General features: G+C 50.9%; 1 protein-coding gene and 1 pseudogene across 2 annotated transcripts in view; one reads left to right on the top strand and one right to left on the bottom strand.

The window, feature by feature from the left end:
• Window positions 1-18,755, top strand: part of LOC100429145 (contactin-associated protein-like 4) — a 209,846-nt gene that overhangs the window by 13,097 nt on the left and 177,994 nt on the right. The gene's annotated exons all lie outside the window — the stretch shown is intronic.
• Window positions 6,376-13,712, bottom strand: LOC718523 (disks large-associated protein 4-like; annotated as a pseudogene).

The raw sequence follows: 18,755 nt of genomic DNA, 5'->3' as shown, positions 1-18,755 counted from the left end.
CACACACCCTCCCAGGAGGCATGTGGCGAAGTGTGATATGATTTTAGATAATAAGGATACAGTTTCTCTGGCTTCATTTCTAGAGCAGGTAATTTCTTGCTCTTTCCCTCCGGTAGATAAGCACCTGTGTTTTGTAAGAGTAAGGAGTGTGTATGCAAGCTTACCGCAGCTCCACACAGCCCAGGAGGCCTGCAGTAAAGGCACTTTCTCAGCGGACAACACGCTAGTGCGGGGCTGGGTTCCTCAATGGTATTCTTTTGTTGTCCGTGAGAAAATAAGACTGGGAGTAATAAAACAGGAAAGTGATAAAACCACAGGAGGCAGCCCTCTTCATGTTCGCATTAACCGGCACTTTCAGCATCATAATCTGAGAAGTGACAGAAGCTGGAAACACTTGGCATTTTAAATAGTCTTTGTCAGTAACTATGTAACAATTATTTAAACACCAAAACTATTCAATAGAGTGGGTTGAAAACCACCTCTGAGGTTTTAAATCCCAAAGCAAAAAAAAAAAAAAAAAGTATGTGAGTGTGTATATAATTTACATTTATTACATGTATTTATAAACACATGTAACTACTTGGCAGCAGTCATTACAGTGTGATGTCATGGACCCCACAGACAGGATTTCCGGAAACGACAGCATTAAAAACGGGGCTTAAGGGAGGATTGAAGAGATCAAGGCAGGTCCATTATTTAAATCGGTTTCCCTTCTACAATTACATGTATTATGTAGTTTTTAATAAAATACATCACTTGTAATTTTCTTACGTGACTTATCTTCTCGTTCTATCCCATTGAGAAGGGTTTTATAAATTTCATTTTCTTGGCCGGGTGCGGTAGCTCAAGCCTGTAATCCCAGCACTTTGGGAGGCTGAGATGGGCAGATCACGAGGTCAGGAGATCGAGACCATCCTGGCTAACACGGTGAAACCCCGTCTCTACTAAAAATACAAAAAACTAGCCGGACGAGGTGGCGGGCACCTGTAGTCCCAGCTACTCGGGAGGCTGAGGCAGGAGAATGGCCGGAACCTGGGAGGCGGAGCTTGCAGTGAGCTGAGATCCGGCCACTGCACTCCAGCCTGGGCGACAGAGCGAGACTCCATCTCAAAAAAAAAAAAAAAAAAAAAAATTCATTTTCTTTTTAGACAAGTGTTAGAGCAAAAGGGTTGATAACTAGCCTTTGCATCAGTGTGTGCCTCAGGATGGACCCTCTCAATGGCTTGGTGATGAACAGATCACTCAATGCTGCATCTTCACAGTTGCCCCATTGTCCTCTCTGTACAAACTTACAATGTTTCACTCTTAAACAGGTGGTGAGAGTGTGAGCAAACCGTGGCATGATTCTTCGTCAAATATGTAGTGATTTGGTCCAAAACACAATTTACACCTTTAGAGATCTCTTAAATCAGGCGCTACCTGAAGTGCTCAGAAATAACCTCCTTGGTATCGACTGATTTTCAAGGAAGCAGGTAAGCAGAAGGGGCAGTGATTTTACAGCAAAGTGGATGAGAAGGTGATGGCAGCCATGGTGACTGTGGGGTGTGTTTGGGTGTGAGTGTGCAGGGAGGCAGAAGCAGGCGCTGATGGAAAATCGGGAAAAGCTTATCCACAGTCTGTGCCGTCTGTGGGGGAGGAGAAACTTCCCCCGCCCTCTCAGGTTTAGCAGGACCTGCAATTAAGCTGACAAAAGACATCAATAGGCAAAGAGCACACACATTTCATTTGCTGTGAATGTTTTATACGGCACGGGAGGCTTCATAAAGGACGTGAAGATCACTCAGAAGCAGCCAGGCTTGGGGCTTAGAGACCATTTTAACACGGAGTGATCAAGAGTGAGCAGTAACTACATTCGGAGCGGCTGTGGTTCCAGGGGCGGAAAACGGTGGGAAAGTGGCCGGGAAATCTCTGCAGAACACTGACGGAACGTGGTGAAGGGGTTTGTTAAGGTCTGTTTGTGTCGACAAACCTGGCCATAAGCATGTCCTTCTTCCTGGACAGAGGACACCTTTCTCCTAGGAAAAGTGTGCACTGCTCAGGCACAAAGGGGCGAGCAGAGGACCTGCCCTACATCTGCCGTTTCTTGGAAACCTTCAGCTGAAAACAATCCGTGTGCTGAGAGACATTTCGTGGGTGGCACATTCTAGACCTTTTGAGATGCAGTTTGGAGGAGGCAATGTTAGAATTAGCACCAAGTATTTATTCTACCACTGTGTACTCGGCTGTTTTCACACACTCACAATCCTGCTCACCCAGGCTTCCTGCACACTCACCTCCTGCACACTCACATCTGGCTCACTCATACATCATACACACTCACACACACATCCTGCACACTCCCCTCATACACACTCACATCCTACACACTCACCTCCTGATCACACATCCTACACACCTCCTGCACACTCACCTCCTACACACTCACCTACACACTCACACATCCTGCACACTCATCTCCACACACATCCTACACACTCATCTCCTGCACACTCACCTCCTGCACACCTACACACTCACACATCCTGCACACTCATCTCCTACACACTCACACATCCTACACACTCATCTACACACTCACACATCCTACAAACTCATCTGCACACTCACCTCCTGCACACCTACACACTCACACATCCTGCACACTCATCTACACACTCACACATCCTACACACTCATCTGCACACTCACCTCCTGCACACCTACACACTCACATCCTGCACTTACCTCCTACACACTCACCTACACACCTCCTACACACACATCCTACACACTCAGCTCTACACACTCGCCTCCTACACACACATCCTACACACCTACACACTCACATCCTACATACACATCCTGCACACTCACATCCTACTCACCTCCTACACACTCACATCCTGCACACACCTTACACACATCCTACACACTCACATGCTACACACTCATGTCCTGCACACTCACGCATCTTCACACACTCCTGAGTCCTGGGTCCCTGAGTGAATTCCTTCAGTGCATTGATCCCCTCCTCTTGCCGCTCAAAGCTCAGGGACGCCCAGGCCTAAATCAAGACCCTCACGGGAAGCTGACCTTTCTCCTGGGGTTTTACAACGTCTCCATCTGTCCCGGGGCTGCGGCTGGCGTGTGGGCTGGGAACCCTGTGCAACCCCCTCCCTCCTTCTCCACGTGGTATAAACCCGCCTCCAGGCCTGTCGGCCCCCGGGGGAGACGCTCCCTTAATCACGTCCTTGAAAACTTTTACACATTATCATCAACCGCGACCTTTCAGAAGGACAAATCCATGAAGACGAAACGAGTCTGCGGCGCCCGTTCGGAGCCGTCTGCAGGATGCAGGTGGCCGGGGCGGGGGTCCAGCTGTGGGTGCGGCAGTGAGTGGACACCGGGCCTGGGGGGCCGCCCATCGTCCCGCCTTGGGAGGGAGGGAGGGAGGGACGGAGGCCGCCTGCGCTCGGAGCCCGCAGACACCGCGTTTCTCACGGAGGCCCTGGGCCAGGGCGCGAACCCAGACGCCGCCGCGTTCCCCGGGGCGCAGCACAGGAGCCGCCCGGGAGCAGGAGCCGCGCGGTCGGAACCCCGGAAGATGAGACGGGAAAGGCCTCCCCGGGCTCCCGACCCCCTGCGACCCCCGCTCCCCCAGGGCGGCTCCGCGTCCTTGTGCGGGAGGTTAAAGCTGCAGCTTCCTCCGTGGGAAAATCCCACCCGCCTCCGTCCCCGAACCTTCCCTGCGTCTTCCAGCGGCGCGAGCCCGGCAGGAACTCGGCAGAGAGGCGGAGTCTGTGTTTATTTCCACGGTAATAAACGTGTACATCGAATGATGTCGTTTCCCAGGCAAAGGTGAAGAGAAGACGGTCAGACGGGACCTCCCGAGCCGGAAAAGCCAAGCCTGGGCCCGGGCGGGAGGCGCGGTGGGAAGGCCGTTTCCTCGCGGGCTGTGCGCGTCCACGGCCTGGGGTTCTGGAATTTGGGTGATTTAAGGGGAACTCTCGGGAGCGGCAGCAGCGTGTCTGGGACACCGACCGAGGCCTTGCACTGTGTTTCTGTCACGGTGGAGCCGCGTTGCTGTGCTGGGAAAATCTGCACAGGAGACAAAGGTCCACGAAGAGGGGGGCTGGGAGGGCGCAGGGAGACTCCTGGGTGTGCATCGCCAGCTCCGGCACCGGGCGCCCCCGGGTCAGACGGTGAATATGCTGGGCAGTGAACACCCCAGGCCTTCCTGCTGGACTTCGGTGCACCTGTGTGTGTGCAGAGCACCTGTGTGTGTGGAGCGCCTGTGTGTGTGTGGAGCGCCTGTGTGTGTGGGGAGCACCTGTGTGTGTGTGGAGCGCCTGTGTGTGTGTGGAGCACCTGTGTGTGTGTGGAGCGCCTGTGTGTGTGGGGAGCACCTGTGTGTGTGTGGAGCGCCTGTGTGCACCTGCGTGTGTGGGGAGCACCTGTGTGTGTGTGGAGCACCTGTGTGTGTGTGGAGCGCCTGTGTGCACCTGCATGTGTGGGGAGCACCTGTGTGTGTGTGGAGCACCTGTGTGTGTGTGGAGCGCCTGTGTGTGTGTGGAGCACTTGTGTGCCCCTGTGTGCATGTGTCCAGCACCTGCGTGTGTGTGGTGTGCGGAGAGGCACAGCACAAGGCAGGGAGCCACTCTGGTTTTGTTTCAAAGCCTGTGTATTTTACAGCCCATAAAAACGCTGTTATTTATGATGTGGAGTAGACAGTTGTGATACACATTTTACTGTGTTTCAAGGTCATGACCTCTTGCTTCTTAACACCTCTAGAAGGGGACAAATTCAGCTCATTTCCTCTTTTTTTCTGGTCCACAAGCTAAGAATTTTGGGGGGGGGTTCGTTTTTCCCCATTTTTCAATGGTTGAAAAAGAAGAATGATATTTTGTGACAAGTGAAAATTAGGTGAAATTCAGACCTCAGCATCCCGATGAAAGTCTATGGGACGCAGCCTTGCTCTGGGGTTGTGTGTGGTGGGTGGGTCGTTCACACCACAGCAGTTGTGGCTGCCCAAGAGGCGCCGTCCCCACTGCATGGCTGTGCGGCCACCGCACCCCACCCGAGCTCCGCGGTGGTGACCCAAGGGCATCAGCACACGGAGCCGCCAGCCACACACTGAGGTTTTGTTGTTTGTGGGGCGTCCTGTGCTGTCCCATCCCTTTGGCTCAGCACCTGCCCCCACTCACTGGCAGGGAGCCCCCAGGACACCTTCAGCATCGTCTCTGAGGATGTGGCTTTTCCCCAGTAAGGGCAACTATTGAACCTGTCCTCTGACCATCTCCCAGGGGTCCTTACTAGTCAGACAGGAAATAGGCCCAATACGTGATGGAGGACACAGCCCAGAGAGTCACCCTGTGCCCTCCGCTGTCAGGTGGCATGGCACGGCCTTTCCAACAACAAACGTCCTTAGGTAACAAACAGGTTGAGAATCATATCAGAAAAGAAGGGGCGCTGTGGTGGTACCGGGATATAAACAGAGTCTGCAAACAGAAACTCTTCAGCCTTGGATTAAAGAAGAAGCATCCAAACCTCTCGGGAGGAAACGATGACAAACCTAGAAGGGGCAGAGGGCAAGGACGGGAGCAGCCCTGGGGGAACCAGCTGAGCCAGCCACGGCCTGGGAGGATGCCAGCTCTGCATCCCCCTAGGGTGTGGGGACCAGGAAGCCCATGATCCTGAGGGGCCAGACTGGGTGTGATCAGCACAGGGTCCCTGGAAAGGCAGGGTCCTGCCCCCGACCACAGACACCAGGGGTGTGCGGCCCTGCACCTGGGAGACTGCTGTGGCCCCCCAGCAAGAGCTTGGAAACCCGTCGGAGGCCTGCAGGAGCCAGTTCCAACCAGCATCTACCACCATCCCGAAAGACACCAGAGCCCCGGGTTCAAGAAAGTCAACCCTGAAAGAGAAGGTCAACCATCAGAGCAGTAAAGATCCCAGGAGGAAAAACGTCACAGCTGACAAAGGGCCTTTGGAGGACACGGGCCTGATACTTAGGTTGAGGGGGAGGATGTTTTACTTAAAATAAACAGCAGGATATCGGGAAAATGAAGGAATCCCTCACTGCTGTGGAAGCAGGATTACTATCACACTGATCCTCAATGAGTGAGAAGACGGAGCCGAGAATTTCTCCCAAAATGTCACACCAGTTTCCAGACAGAGGGGACACACAAGAAAAAATCAGAACTGTAGAGACAAAAACTTTAGGGCAGACGGAGGCCATCCCCCGAGAAAGGCAGGCTTGGTGTTCACAGCAGAATACCTCAAAGTCCCAGACGATCTATGTAAATATCATTTTATTTATTTATTTATTCATTTTCCGTTCACACTTAGTTTTCGTGTTTTTTAATGATTTAAAACGATTTTCTTTCCTCCTGCGTCTCAGAGCCTGGTCTGGGCCTCCGGGACATACATCTCGATGCTGTCCATGCTCTCGGCTGAGTTCTGACGCACAGAAGCTGCCCGCTTGGCCACCGGGAGTCTCTCGTGGGCCTCCTGGTGCTGATTGTCGCTGGCGTCTGAGGCCTCGTGGCGGCTCACGGCCGGCTTGGATTTGGCTGCTTCTTTGGAACCGGAGTGGGTGGTTTCTTCTCTTCCTTCCTCTTCTTGGGGGTCACCACCAGCTGCCAGCTGTTGGCCTTGAGGTGGTAGAGTTCATCAAATTTCATGCGGATGTCCTCGATGGACAGCTGTAGCAGGTCCCAGAACCCTGCCAGGTCCTGGGCTGTGGGGCATGGGTTGGCATCAGGGTTCAAGTTTTGCTCACAGAGGCCCTGGAACTGCTGGAATTTCTGGGACATCAGTAGCTGGGCATTGCCCACAACACTGAGGACTTTTCCTGAGACTTCTTCAGAGAGGTTGTTCTCTTCGGCCTCCTTGTCCATCTGGCAGCACCAGTCTTCCAGCTGCTCCGTTTCTGCCTGCAGTAGCTTTAGGAACCAGTAGCTGTCTTGGCGGCAGGCCCTGGCTGTGCCGGCTCTGCTGGGAGCTGGAGGAGGTCTCGAGCCAGGGGTCAGGTTGGGGCAGCGAGGACGCCTCGAGGGCAGAGTCGCTGTTGTCTCTATAGGGAAGGTTACACTTCATCTGGGCAATCTTGGGGCCCTGCCAGGGACCGGCATCAATGCTGATGGAGTTGGGGGGAGGGGTGCAGTCCGGGAGGCTCCTCTCAGATGACTTACAGCTCGAGTCATTGATATCCTGGGTATCTGAGTCCCTGTCCCACCGGGAGGACATCCCGTGAGAGGCGACGCTGCTTTGCCAGTCGTCCTCTACCTGAACCCCGACGGGAGCGGGACTGGGCTCCGCTTTCGGCACTGGCTGAATGCAGTCAACTTGTCTTCCTATTGATGACAGTTTCCTTTTGGGGGCGGCCTCGGGGTGGGACTCAGAGCTGGTCAGCGTCCCTTGTTCACTTTTCAGAGTTGCATGTTTTGGGAGTGGCTTTGGGGCCTCAAGGGCTGGGGTGACTCCGCCCTGGGTACTGCTGTCCAGGCTGTCCGATGAGTTGCTCAGGCCCGACTGGCTAGTCACCTCGCTCCTGTGGTCCTGGCTATCCAGGTAGGTGTCCTGGGCAGACTCAGTACTGCTCTGGACTGAGATGAACGGCTTTGAAGTGGTGTGTGGAGGGTGGCGGGGTCTTCTTATATGCCACTAGGCATGATGAACTTGGAAGCATGTGACTATTGCTGAGGCGCCGGTAATGGGTGGTGGGGAGAGGGACTGCTGGGAGACACTGTCCTCCTCCTGCCTGGACGGCACACAGGCAGCTGTGGCTGCGGAAGCGGAAGTAGCTGGGCACTGGCAAGTCAAGCATCTCCGAGGCTGTGGACTCCGCTTCACTGCAGCCCACCTCATACTGGTCAGTCAGCTCTGCCTCCTGTACCTGCTGCTCAAACAACTGGGGGATCAGGGAGGTCTGTCCAAAAATCCGGCTGATGCAGCTGGAGTCGTCGAGGCTGTCGCTGACGGGGGTGCAGTCCTCTTCCCAGCTCGGACACTTGGAGGGCAGCAGCATGTCCACTGGATCCAGGCGGTCCAGACTCCTGCGGGGCTTGCTCCGCTCTCCCAGTGACTGCTGTGTAGCCCTCAGATAGCTCTGGCCCGAGCCGCGGTCTTGGGTGAGGGCTTGGGGCTGCGGCTGGACTTGTCGCTGTCCTGGTTGCCCATGGCCTTGATGTAGCTGCCACTGCACGTGTGCTGGCACTGGCTGGGGCCCTCAGCCGCGGCATCCGTCTCGCGTGGGGACAGCAGCGTGGTGCTCCACTCGCCGCCGGGGGGCACCTGCAGGTGATGGTAGGCCAGACCCAGGTGGCAGGATTTGGACTTGAGCAGGCTCTTATCCAAGGTGGCTGAGGTCTTCTGGCCGGCCTTGTGGGCGTGGCTGAGGGTCGGAGTGGACCAGGAGCCACGTATGGCATAGTTGGTATCAGTGCCCACCCCAAGGCTGGGGCAGGTGGCTGGGGTGCAGGCGGGGGTGGTGGGGCGGTCAGCCCGGTGGTGGTGTTCCTGCTGGCTTTGATCATGTGCCCGCTGATGGTGGTGTAGACGTGCATGAAGTAGCGTGGCTGGCTGCGTTTTGCCTGGCGGCCTGGTGTCATCAGCCCGGAGGCTGGGCCGCTGCTGCGGAAGGTGCTGGCCTCGCCGTCCAAGTTGTCGTCAGAGCTCCACCAGCCTGAGATGTTGGAGCGGCTGCGTTGTTGGGCTCCCCAGCCTTGGCTTGCTCCTTGCTTTTGGCCCTCCGGCCCTTGCTGTCCTCCATGCCACCTTCTTGCTGCCATTGCCACCAACCTTGCCCGCTGTGCCCCCAGTGAGGGTGTCTTGGTGAAGAAAAGCCACTGGACTGAGTGGACCAGGTGGCCGATGCCGCCAGGGCCTCGCCACGGGGAACTGGGGGTGCTGAAGCCATCACGGTGGATGGGCAGCTGCCTCTCAAACTGGGCCAGGAGGCTGGCGGGCAGCCGGTTGGTCTTGGTGGCCTGGGCACGGCTGGGGAAGGGGCTCTCCTCTGGCACCTCGAAATGGGAGTTGTAGTGGATGCGGGGAAAGGTGCTGCTGGGCGGGGGCAGCTGGTTGTTGAGGGGAAAGAGGCCCCCCCCGTAGGGTGTTCTGTCCGGGGAAGGGGGCCTCGCGGGCGAAGGCCTCCGTGGGAGACAGTAGGTAGGAGTTGCGGTCAGTCCCTGCAAACAGGGGCTCGTGGGGTGGGTCTAGGCTGTCGGAGAGGTGGCGGGGGCGACTGTCACCGAGGTTTTTAATGATCCGAGGGCTGGGGCCCTCACCCTAGCAGGGCGCCCGGGTCACCTCTCCCAGGCAGCAGCTATCCCCCACCGGGCACCTTGGCCACCTCCCCCCGCGCTGGGCCACCCCGCTGCACCGCCGCCTCCTCTGGGGTCCACTCCCAGGTCCGCGCACCTGGGCCCCGGCCCCCGCCCTGCGCCCGCCCACGGGTGCCCCATGCCTCTCCTCCGGCCAGTGCGGTGCACCTAAAAATCCTTTTAAATGTATAGTTGAGTTGATGGCTAAAAGAAAATGACTTTTCCACACGCACAACACTTCTGACACCAATTGTGGGTTTTTTCATCCAAGCAATTTCTCAGTTCTCTTGGACACTGACTTCGTGTCCGAAAGTTTAAATCGATCCCAACACTAACTACCCAGAGCCAGCACTGACCCCACAGACTAAAGGCATGTCCCACAGACTGCCCGCCTCAGACACCAGCTGCGGGTGGTGGACGCCACTCCCAAATCGAATTGTGTTCTCTTGCCTGGCGCAGTAAGGCCAAACGTCCACACTGAGGTTTTGCAGTGGAGAAAAGAAGATGTTTATCTGCAGGGCACCAAGCAAGGAGAATCGGAGAGCTCTTGCTAAGACCTGAGCTCCTCAGCGGCCTACAGGTAACACTTTTTAAAGGTGGGAGGCAGAGACTGCTGGCAAAGTTACAAATCAATACTTGCAAGCTAACCATTGGTTTCACCTTAAAAAAAAAAAAAAAAGAGAGAGATCGAGATCGAGATATCCTGAAGTGAGATCCCACAAGTCACAAGTGGATTCAAAGATTCTCTGATTTACAATTGGTTAAGAAGAAGCTGTGTCTAAAACTCTGGGGTCAGCAGAAACAAATGCCAAGTTGTAGACTGTGGGGATCTCCTCCTTCAGGCCCCTTGGGAAGAAATTTAGAACAAAAGGATGCTTGTTTGGTTTTCAAGGCCAGCTTGGTGCCTGTAATTTTCCTTGAATGAACTCAGGATTCTCCTTTATTTCCATGTTTGGGGTGGCCTGGCAGGCCCCTAAGAGGAGTCCCAGCTCCATCTCACTGTAACTTCTGTCTGACTCGCCTACAAAGTGGGGGTTCCCCTGACTTCCTCAGGTTGGGTCATTTCCTAGGACGTCTCACAGAACCCCAGGAAACACTCACATTTCCTGGTTTGTTACAGAGGGTGTAGACGAGTGGCCAGGAGAGGAACATAGGGCCAGGTCCCAACTTCGCATTTTCCGCCACGGTGCTATGGGGGCGCCTTTATCCATCTCCACCATTTTAGAACATTGCAATCATGGCTTTTTACTCACAAGTGAAAAGTGGTTTCCAGGAGTTATTAGCGTCATTACAGATTTCAGCAATAATTATTGCCATCAGACGTTTGTCAAGGTTTCAAATTGTCAGCTATTTTACATAGTCTCTTTAAATGAAAGAAGACATTAGATTTTATCAGGCACTGTAGTTTTATTTTTTCTTATTTTTGTGTAACTTCAATAAGCGCGTAATGGCAGTATCTCTCCCTGAAGACGTGAATGTTTCTGTAAATGGATTTAATTTTGGAGGCCTCAAATAATTCTTCTTTATTTATTTATTTATTGAGATGGAGTCTCACTCTGTCACCCGGGCTGGAGTGCAGTGGCACAATCTCGGCTCACTGCAAGCTCCGCCTCCCGGGTTCACGCCATTCTCCTGCCTCAGCCTCCCAAGTAGCTAGGACTACAGGCACCTGCCACTACGCCCAGCTAATTTATATATACATATGTATTTTTTAGTAGAGATGGAGTTTCACCGTGTTAGCCAGGATGGTCTTGATCTCCTGACCTCGTGATCCGCCCACCTCAGCCTCCCAAAGTGCTGGGATTACATGTGTGAGCCACCGCACCCAACCTCAAATCATTCTTAAAACTTGTGGATGTAGGTTCATATTTATAAAGAAAAATGCAAGATACATGCATGGTAGGGTTGTAAACCTTCTGTTGATTTCTGAGGAAAATAGTATTTCAACTTGCCACCTTCATGGAAGATGAAATTATTTCAAGTAGCCTCCTCAGGTGACTTTCTGTCTACAATTATCAGCCAATCCTGGTGAAAATCGTATGAAACATGTAAATAGCTGTCATTGTGTAGGTTATATAAATGGATGAATGAAAACCATGAGGCCCGGCCTCTCAGGTTTTTGTTTGTTTGTTTTTTGTTTTTTGTTTTTTTTTGAGACGGAGTCTCGCTCAGTCGCCCAAGCTGGAGTGCAGTGGTGCGATCTCGGCTCACTGCAAGCTCCGCCTCCCGGGTTCACGCCATTCTCCTGCCTCAGCCTCCCAAGTAGCTGGGACCAGAGGACGCCCGGCTAATTTTTTGCATTTTTAGTGGAGACGGGGTTTCACTGTGTTAGCCAGGATGGTCTCGATCTCCTGACCTCGTGATCCACCCGCCTCAGCCGCCCAAAGTGCTGGGATTACAGGCGTGAGCCACCGCGCCCGGCCGCCCCTCAGGTATTTAAACGTCCTCCAATTTCCCTGCTCCCCTGGGTACACACACCTTTGAATATCATCTAAGTTTCTGCTTTTGTAATAGGAATGGTGTATGATTTTGATTCAACATCAAGTGAAATGATTATTTTGTAGAAGGTACCTTGGTGTTTGTCCAATGTGTGTGTTTGATTTTGTGGACGCACGGGACCGCCAGCCGCAATGTCCTCCACACAAGGACTGCCAGCCGCAATGTCCTCCACACGGCAGCTCTTGAGCCTCGTGGCCTCCAGATTTCTTGACTCTTGACATTTGAAGACCCCCAAAAATGTCTGACTTGGGGGGTTGTATCTATTGATATTTATATTAGACATGAATACTGAGAATGTTTTTAAACATATATTAATTGATTTTAAAATAACACTACAAACCCATTACAGGCTGACATAAAACATACTTTCTTCAGAAAGCTTCATTTTCCAAAACGAAAGAACAAATAGTGAGGAGCCTTACTTCTTTGTGCCGGTCTCTCCAACGCCTGGTTCACAGGTACAGATGTTCCATGTAGCTTCCGGAAAACTCTATTGTATGTCTGTTAGAAAAAGAGAGTGAAAAGGCAAACAATGTCTTAGAATTATTATAAAAATAGCTTTGACTTCATGTGTCCCCTTGAAGGGCCTTGGGGAACCTCGGGGGTTCCAGGGAGCCATGCTTTGAGGACTGCTGCTACAGAAGCACCTGTGGTGAATTTGTGACTTGCTGTCCCCGTCACCATCGTGATGGGCGGCCACCCCCCAGCTTCTGCCAGCAGCCTCTGCGGCCATCTGTCTCCAGGAATTCCCTTGGCTAAAGAGCATCGCCTGGCCTCACTAGTGCTCCTTTCAGGGGAGCCCACGGTGGTTGCTAGACAGTGAGGGGCACAGAGGGCTGACCCCTCCCCTGGACTCCCGATGCCTCCACAAGGCCAGCCTGTACCACGTGCTCTGGTGGGGTCAGCTGGGTCCTTCCCTGAGACCCTGGTGCAGCCCGACGTCCCTCCCATCCCCTGTCTGCAGGTGCGGACCCCTGACTATTGGCCTGGGGATGACTTACAGGCAGTCTCCTCTGTTGCCAGGGGTAGGTCCGCTGGAAGCCTCTCTGGTCCACCACACACAAACTCAGGCCGTGTCCATCCCACGTCCCGCCGGGCTCTGCCCCTGGAGCTCCATGCCCTGTGCTGCCTCACAGCTGCAAGCTGCCACCTCCTTTTCAGATTCTTATTGCTGATTTCTGTTTCAAAAAAAAAAAAAATCAGAAGCCTGGATTTTGTCAGTGCTCTCCGGAAAACGTCCTTGTCCAGCACAAATGAGTGTTACTCCCTCTTGGTACAAGGTTATCCGGGAAACATGCCATCTCCTCATGGACAGAGGCTCCCGGGAACCATCCCAGGGAAGACCCTGAGGGAAAAAGCAAAGGCCGGGGCAGGTGCCCTTGGAGACACCCAGGGGAGCACAGAGCCTCCGACTCACTCACCTGCTGACGCGAACGGGCACTTCCTAAAGTGGCCTCGTCCTGGTCTTGCGCCGGGGGTCCCTGGCTAAGGGGCATTTTAGTTATTTTCTTCAACTCACTTTATACTCTGAGAGTGTCCAAATTATCAAAACTGTATTTCTGAAGGATGAAAAAGGTGTTTCTTGTGTAATTTAGGTTTGATGTTAAACACCTGAAAACAGAAACCACATCTCTGAAGTGAATTTGATAGTATTGTTACCTCAGAGAGTAACTGACATCACAGGGGAAAGTTTTCTAATTGTGTTATAAAATATGAATGTGTCACAAACGTCGAAGACACTCTTACTACATCAGAGTCCTCCTGAGGATTTTAAAGTGCCCAACACTGAAGTTTCACAGGCGAAATCGCCTTGGCTTCAAGGATCGCACACGTGCTAGGGAAACGCCGTAACTTTATCTCCAGGTCCATAGAAAAGCCGTGCGAGGTGCAGAAAGGCACGGCAGACATCTCGCTTATTTCTGTTTAAAAAGCTGCCTTCTTAGGTATCGGCTGCTGATGTCCTGAAGTGATTCCTTCACCCAGACTCTGCTTCGGCTCTTTTGTCCTATTTCTTAATTACTGTGGGTTTTATTATTTTTAAAATAATTTAACCAGTTCACTATTATTTCAGCAGTGCTCTAAAATGTGATTATGACAATCTCCACAGTAATCTAACAGTGAAAATTAGATCCTTGTCCACAAATCCAGGGGAGAAAATTGAGTGCTCAGGTGACATTAAGTGGCCATGCAGATCCTCTACATTGAACACAGGCTCGCATCAGAAGCTGGTCTAGGTCAGCAGGCTGTGTGGTGCGGAGAGGACCATGTTCCTGCGGCCACAGAGCTGTCCCCCAGTAAGATGACCTGGCAGGAGGATGACAGGTGGTTGTGACTCAGCTGGGTTTGGATACAGACACAGGCAAACTGGTGTGGTCACAGGAAAGGAATCCTTGAAATCACATTTCTCTTTTGCAATCCTGAAGCTATCCTAGACGATTATTTTCTTCTGAATTTGTGGAGTAATTTTTATGTCAGATCTTACTTCCATGATAGGCTTATTAACAGTAGCCCTTAAAAAATTTTTACTGTCTGCTGTAAGACTTAACATATACATACTTAACCTATTCAAGTCTGAATGAACATAATATTATACCAACCTGTGTATGGTTCAAAGGTAAACAACTTCCATTTTTCCTTCCTTTGTGCTGTTTTTGCCATACATTCTACTGCTACACATTTATTAACCACACGATACATCATTACCATCTTTGCTTCAGGCAGACAATTACATTTTAAAGTAACTTTAAAAATTATATATTTTATAATGACCCCTGTTTTTACCATTTCCAGAACTTTTTAGTCTTTTGTCTAGGTCCAAACTTTCCACTAATGTCATGCTCCTTTTGCCTGAGTAACTTCCTTTAAAATGTCTTGTAGTGAAGGCCTACCTGCAATGAATTATTCAGCTTCTTCTGATCTGGAAATGTCTTTACCTCACCTTGAAATAATACTTTAAAAGCTACTATTGCTGGTGCATGATTCTCGGTTGGCACCGTTTTTCTTTCAGCATTTAATGGGGTTGCTTTATTGTTTCCTGATGGTACAGTCATGAGGATAACTCTGCTCTAATTCTCGTCTTTTCCCTTGGTACACAGGCATCTTTTCCCCTTCCGGTTGTCTTCAAGATCTTTACTTTACCTTTGTTCTTCAGTAGTGTGGTTATGATGCATCTGCTATAAATATGATTTTGTGTTTTATTTACACTGCTTGGTTTTAGCTGAGATATTTGAATCTGTACTTTGTTTCCTTTCATTGAAAGTGGAAAATTCTTGGCCATTGTCTATTCAAATACATCCTCTTTCCTTGTGTTTCTCTCATTTTCCTCTTATTCACTAATTACACATATATTGGTTTGATATTATCTGAGCTCTTGAACACTCTTTTCTTTTTTCCACATTGTGTTTCAGTTTATACAATTTCAAATGATTTATCTTCAAGTATACTGATTTTCCTCTGCTAGGTTCAACCAGCTTATAAGTCTGTCAACATACTTCTTTATCTCTGATACCACGTTTTTTATTCCCAGCATTTTCCTCTGCCTGTTTTAGATTTCATCTCTCTGCTGAAATCCCCTCACCTGCTTTTTAAAAAACATTTTTCACCTTTTCTTCTAGTTCCCTTAATACATGGACTATAGTCATTTGAACTTCCAGTCAAGAGATGAAACATCTTGGACTTCCCTGTGTCTGGTTCTGTTGACTGTTTTACCTCTTGACAATAGGTTATATTTTTTGATCTTCTCTGTATTGAACTTTTTGATTGAATAATAGGTACCACATGCAAAACAAACAAACAAAAAAAACCTAAGAGACAGATAACTAGTATTTCCTTCCTGAGATAGCATGCCTCTTCCTTTTCCTAAGTGCTGTTGAGTTACTTTGGTCACTAGTTGAGCCACGTTTGGGTTTCTTGTTGCTGTGGTCACCTTCTGTGCACCACGGACTTAAAATTCCTCCATTGGGTGCTGTGGTTGCCTTGGGCTCAGTGTAGTATCTGGAGTGCTGGAGGGTTTTTCTCAGTGTTCCTGCCACACCTTTGGCTTCTGGAAGCTCTGTGTGACTTGTGTCACTGAGGTGGCACCTTCCTTCACAGCAGAACACTCTTGCCTGCTACTCAGTGCCTGGCCTGGGTTGGAGCAGCGGTGTTCTCAGTTCTCCGGGTGCAGGCATGGCATCCAGCATGTCGTGTGCATTGGGCCTCAGCAGTGTGCACTGTGTTCTGTCCAGCCCCCTCCCAGCAAAATGCTGCCTGTGCCTCGTTCAGCCAAGATCTTCTGCCTCCTGCCACTAATCGCAGAGCTCTGCTTCTATCTGAGCAGAATCTTGAGCCCAAAAATATTTCCTCCCCATCCCGCAGGCTCATGGCTTTTGCTTTCTCCCCTTCCCCAGATGTAGATCTGGGCCTGAGCCCTGTAGGCCATGGTCTTTATTTTGTCTAAGAGGCAGGCTGGCCTGGGCTTGTCCTCAGTCGCAGCTGGGCACCTTGGACACCTGTGCCTCTGAGGGGAGCTCTCTCCAGCCTCCTCCTCTGTACCCCATCTTTCTCGTGAGCACCCAGTGAGGCCTAGAGAAAGAGCTGGGGTCTGCCAGAGGGCTGCTAGGTCTGAAGCCTCAGTTATTCCAAATTGCCTCAGAAGCCCACAGCCAGCCTTCAAAATTAATTATAGCCACTTTCCTCCCACCTTCCCTGAGGGCAGACACCATTTTTTCCTGTTCTCCACCAAAGGTGGGGCCAACCACGTGGTACACCTCTGCTCCAAGGACCTGAAGAATCTTTGAAACCCAGTTTACTTGGTTGTCTTGTGACCTCAGCTCACTGAAAAGCTCCAGAAAAGTCACAATTTATCTCATTGTTAGAATGGGAGTCACTTCATCTTTTGCAGGTCTCTATACCCAAAATGGAGGAACATCTGCAGCTAGAGTAGCCCACTGTGGAAACTCTTAGCTGCCTGTTTTTATAAGTAGGCATAATGTGTTCGGCACATCCCACTCTGATATTGTTTAATTTTATTTTTTAAATTTTAAATCAAAATTGGGTACATATAGATATATAAATATAAATATAGATGCGTTTGTATATGTATGTATGTCTGTAAACACACACACACACCCCCACACATATAATTTAAAATCAAATCATAATAGCAAGCCTGGGATGAAAAGCTACCATCTTCTGCTGCCTCCCTGGAGACCCTGCCCTTGACTCTGGCTCTAGTGAGCCCGTGATTATTCACCATAATTGGTGTCTGATGGTGGCCCTGTGATTATCCCTGTTATTATTCACTGTGGTCTGTGTCTGATGGTGGCTCCATGATTATTTACTGTAGTTGGTGTCCAATGGCTGCCCTGTGATTATTCACTGTGGTCAGAGCCTGACAGTGGCCTGTGATTGTTCAGCTGTAGTTGATGTCCGCTGGCTGCCCCGCAATTACTCACTGTGGTCAGTGTCCGATGGTGGCCCCGTGATTATTTGGCTGTAGTCGGTGTCCACTGGGCTTACGGAGTCTGATGAGAAAGTCACTCTCCTTTGTCACTTGTCCCCATTTCACATTCCCTTCCTCATCCTGGTCAACAGCGGCACCGTGGGTTTTTATGAACTGCTTCGTTCCATTTACCCAGGTGCTGAGCTGGCATCTCTGGGTCTAGAGAAGCTTCCTTGGATCTCATATGTTTCCCCAAGAAGACTCCGACTCTGGAATGTTTCTGGCAGTGGCTTTCTGAGCAGCAGAATGGGGTCCTGGGATGCCCTCGGTTCCCCGTGCTCAGACCTGGGCTCTGCCCTCCCTGGCTGCTCCTGGGTGCCCAGGGTTTCTCCAGATGAGCTCCTCGGTGGTCCTCATGGTGTGGCCCCAGAGCACAGTGCCAGCCTCACCCGGGACCTTGTTGGAAATGCGTAGCCTTGGTTCTTCCCCAGGCTGCTAAATCTGAAACTCTGGGGTGGGCCCAGCCATCGCGTTTTCACAAGCCCTCCAGGAGGCTCTGCACAAAGTCCTGGACCTCTAGGTGGGCACCTGCAGCTGTCTGGATGGGGGGTGAAGGATTCTTCTGTTTCTAGCCGATGCCCAGCCCATCCCCTGAGCTCTTGTCTGCATGGAGGGTGAGGGATCATCCCCTGAGCTCTTGTCTGCATGGAGAGTGAGGGATCATCCCCTGAGCTCTTGTCTGGCTGGAGGGTGAGGAACTCTTCTGTTTCTAGCTGACACCCAGCCGATCCCTTGAGCTCAGCCTCCCCCATCCCTGCCCCATGATGCGCAAGGCCCCTGTGGTTGAGCCTCCACTGTCCACCAGCTCGCCCATCCCTGAACAGTGCCCAGGGAGAGGGGTGGCCACGGAGAGGCTGTGGCCCACGCCATACTGGCCAGGATCACCCACGGCCCCACTGTGACATCGCTGCACCCACACATGTCGCTTTTTGTTGTGAATTTTAAATTAGGGATGCAATGGGGATAGGTATTTTGTTAAATGAGTGCTATTTTGTGTTACTTGGGATATAGAACAAATGTCATAAAGTCCTATTCTTATTTCTCCTGTAACTCAGTATACTATAAACTGATTACATTATCAAAGTTAGTGTAATGGTTTGAAAATTGTATTTATTTTTAATACTTCTCCATATACATTATGTTGTGTATTATTATGCACGAAATTAGATCATGTGAATGTGACAAGGAGTATATGCTATGTCTCTTGAACAAAAATTCATCAGAAACAGCCGTCAATTGCATATTTTCTTTGCAGTTACATCAGTTCTGTTATCATTCTGATAACTGAAGCAAAGCTTGCCAAATGTTGGGTGGTGACTCTTGACATTAAGACTGTAAATATCTGTACCATCAAGACATTCCTCCAGTTTATATTTTAGCACATTAATTCATTTTGGGATACATATAATGTTTTAAAGCTCCATGTTTAAGGCAAGATTCAAATGATGACATGCAGCAGTCATTGAGTT

This window comes from Macaca mulatta, chromosome 12 (genome assembly GCF_049350105.2).
Source record: "Macaca mulatta isolate MMU2019108-1 chromosome 12, T2T-MMU8v2.0, whole genome shotgun sequence".
Classification (NCBI taxonomy): domain Eukaryota; kingdom Metazoa; phylum Chordata; class Mammalia; order Primates; family Cercopithecidae; genus Macaca; species Macaca mulatta.
This window is presented reverse-complemented; position numbering and strand designations above follow the sequence as displayed.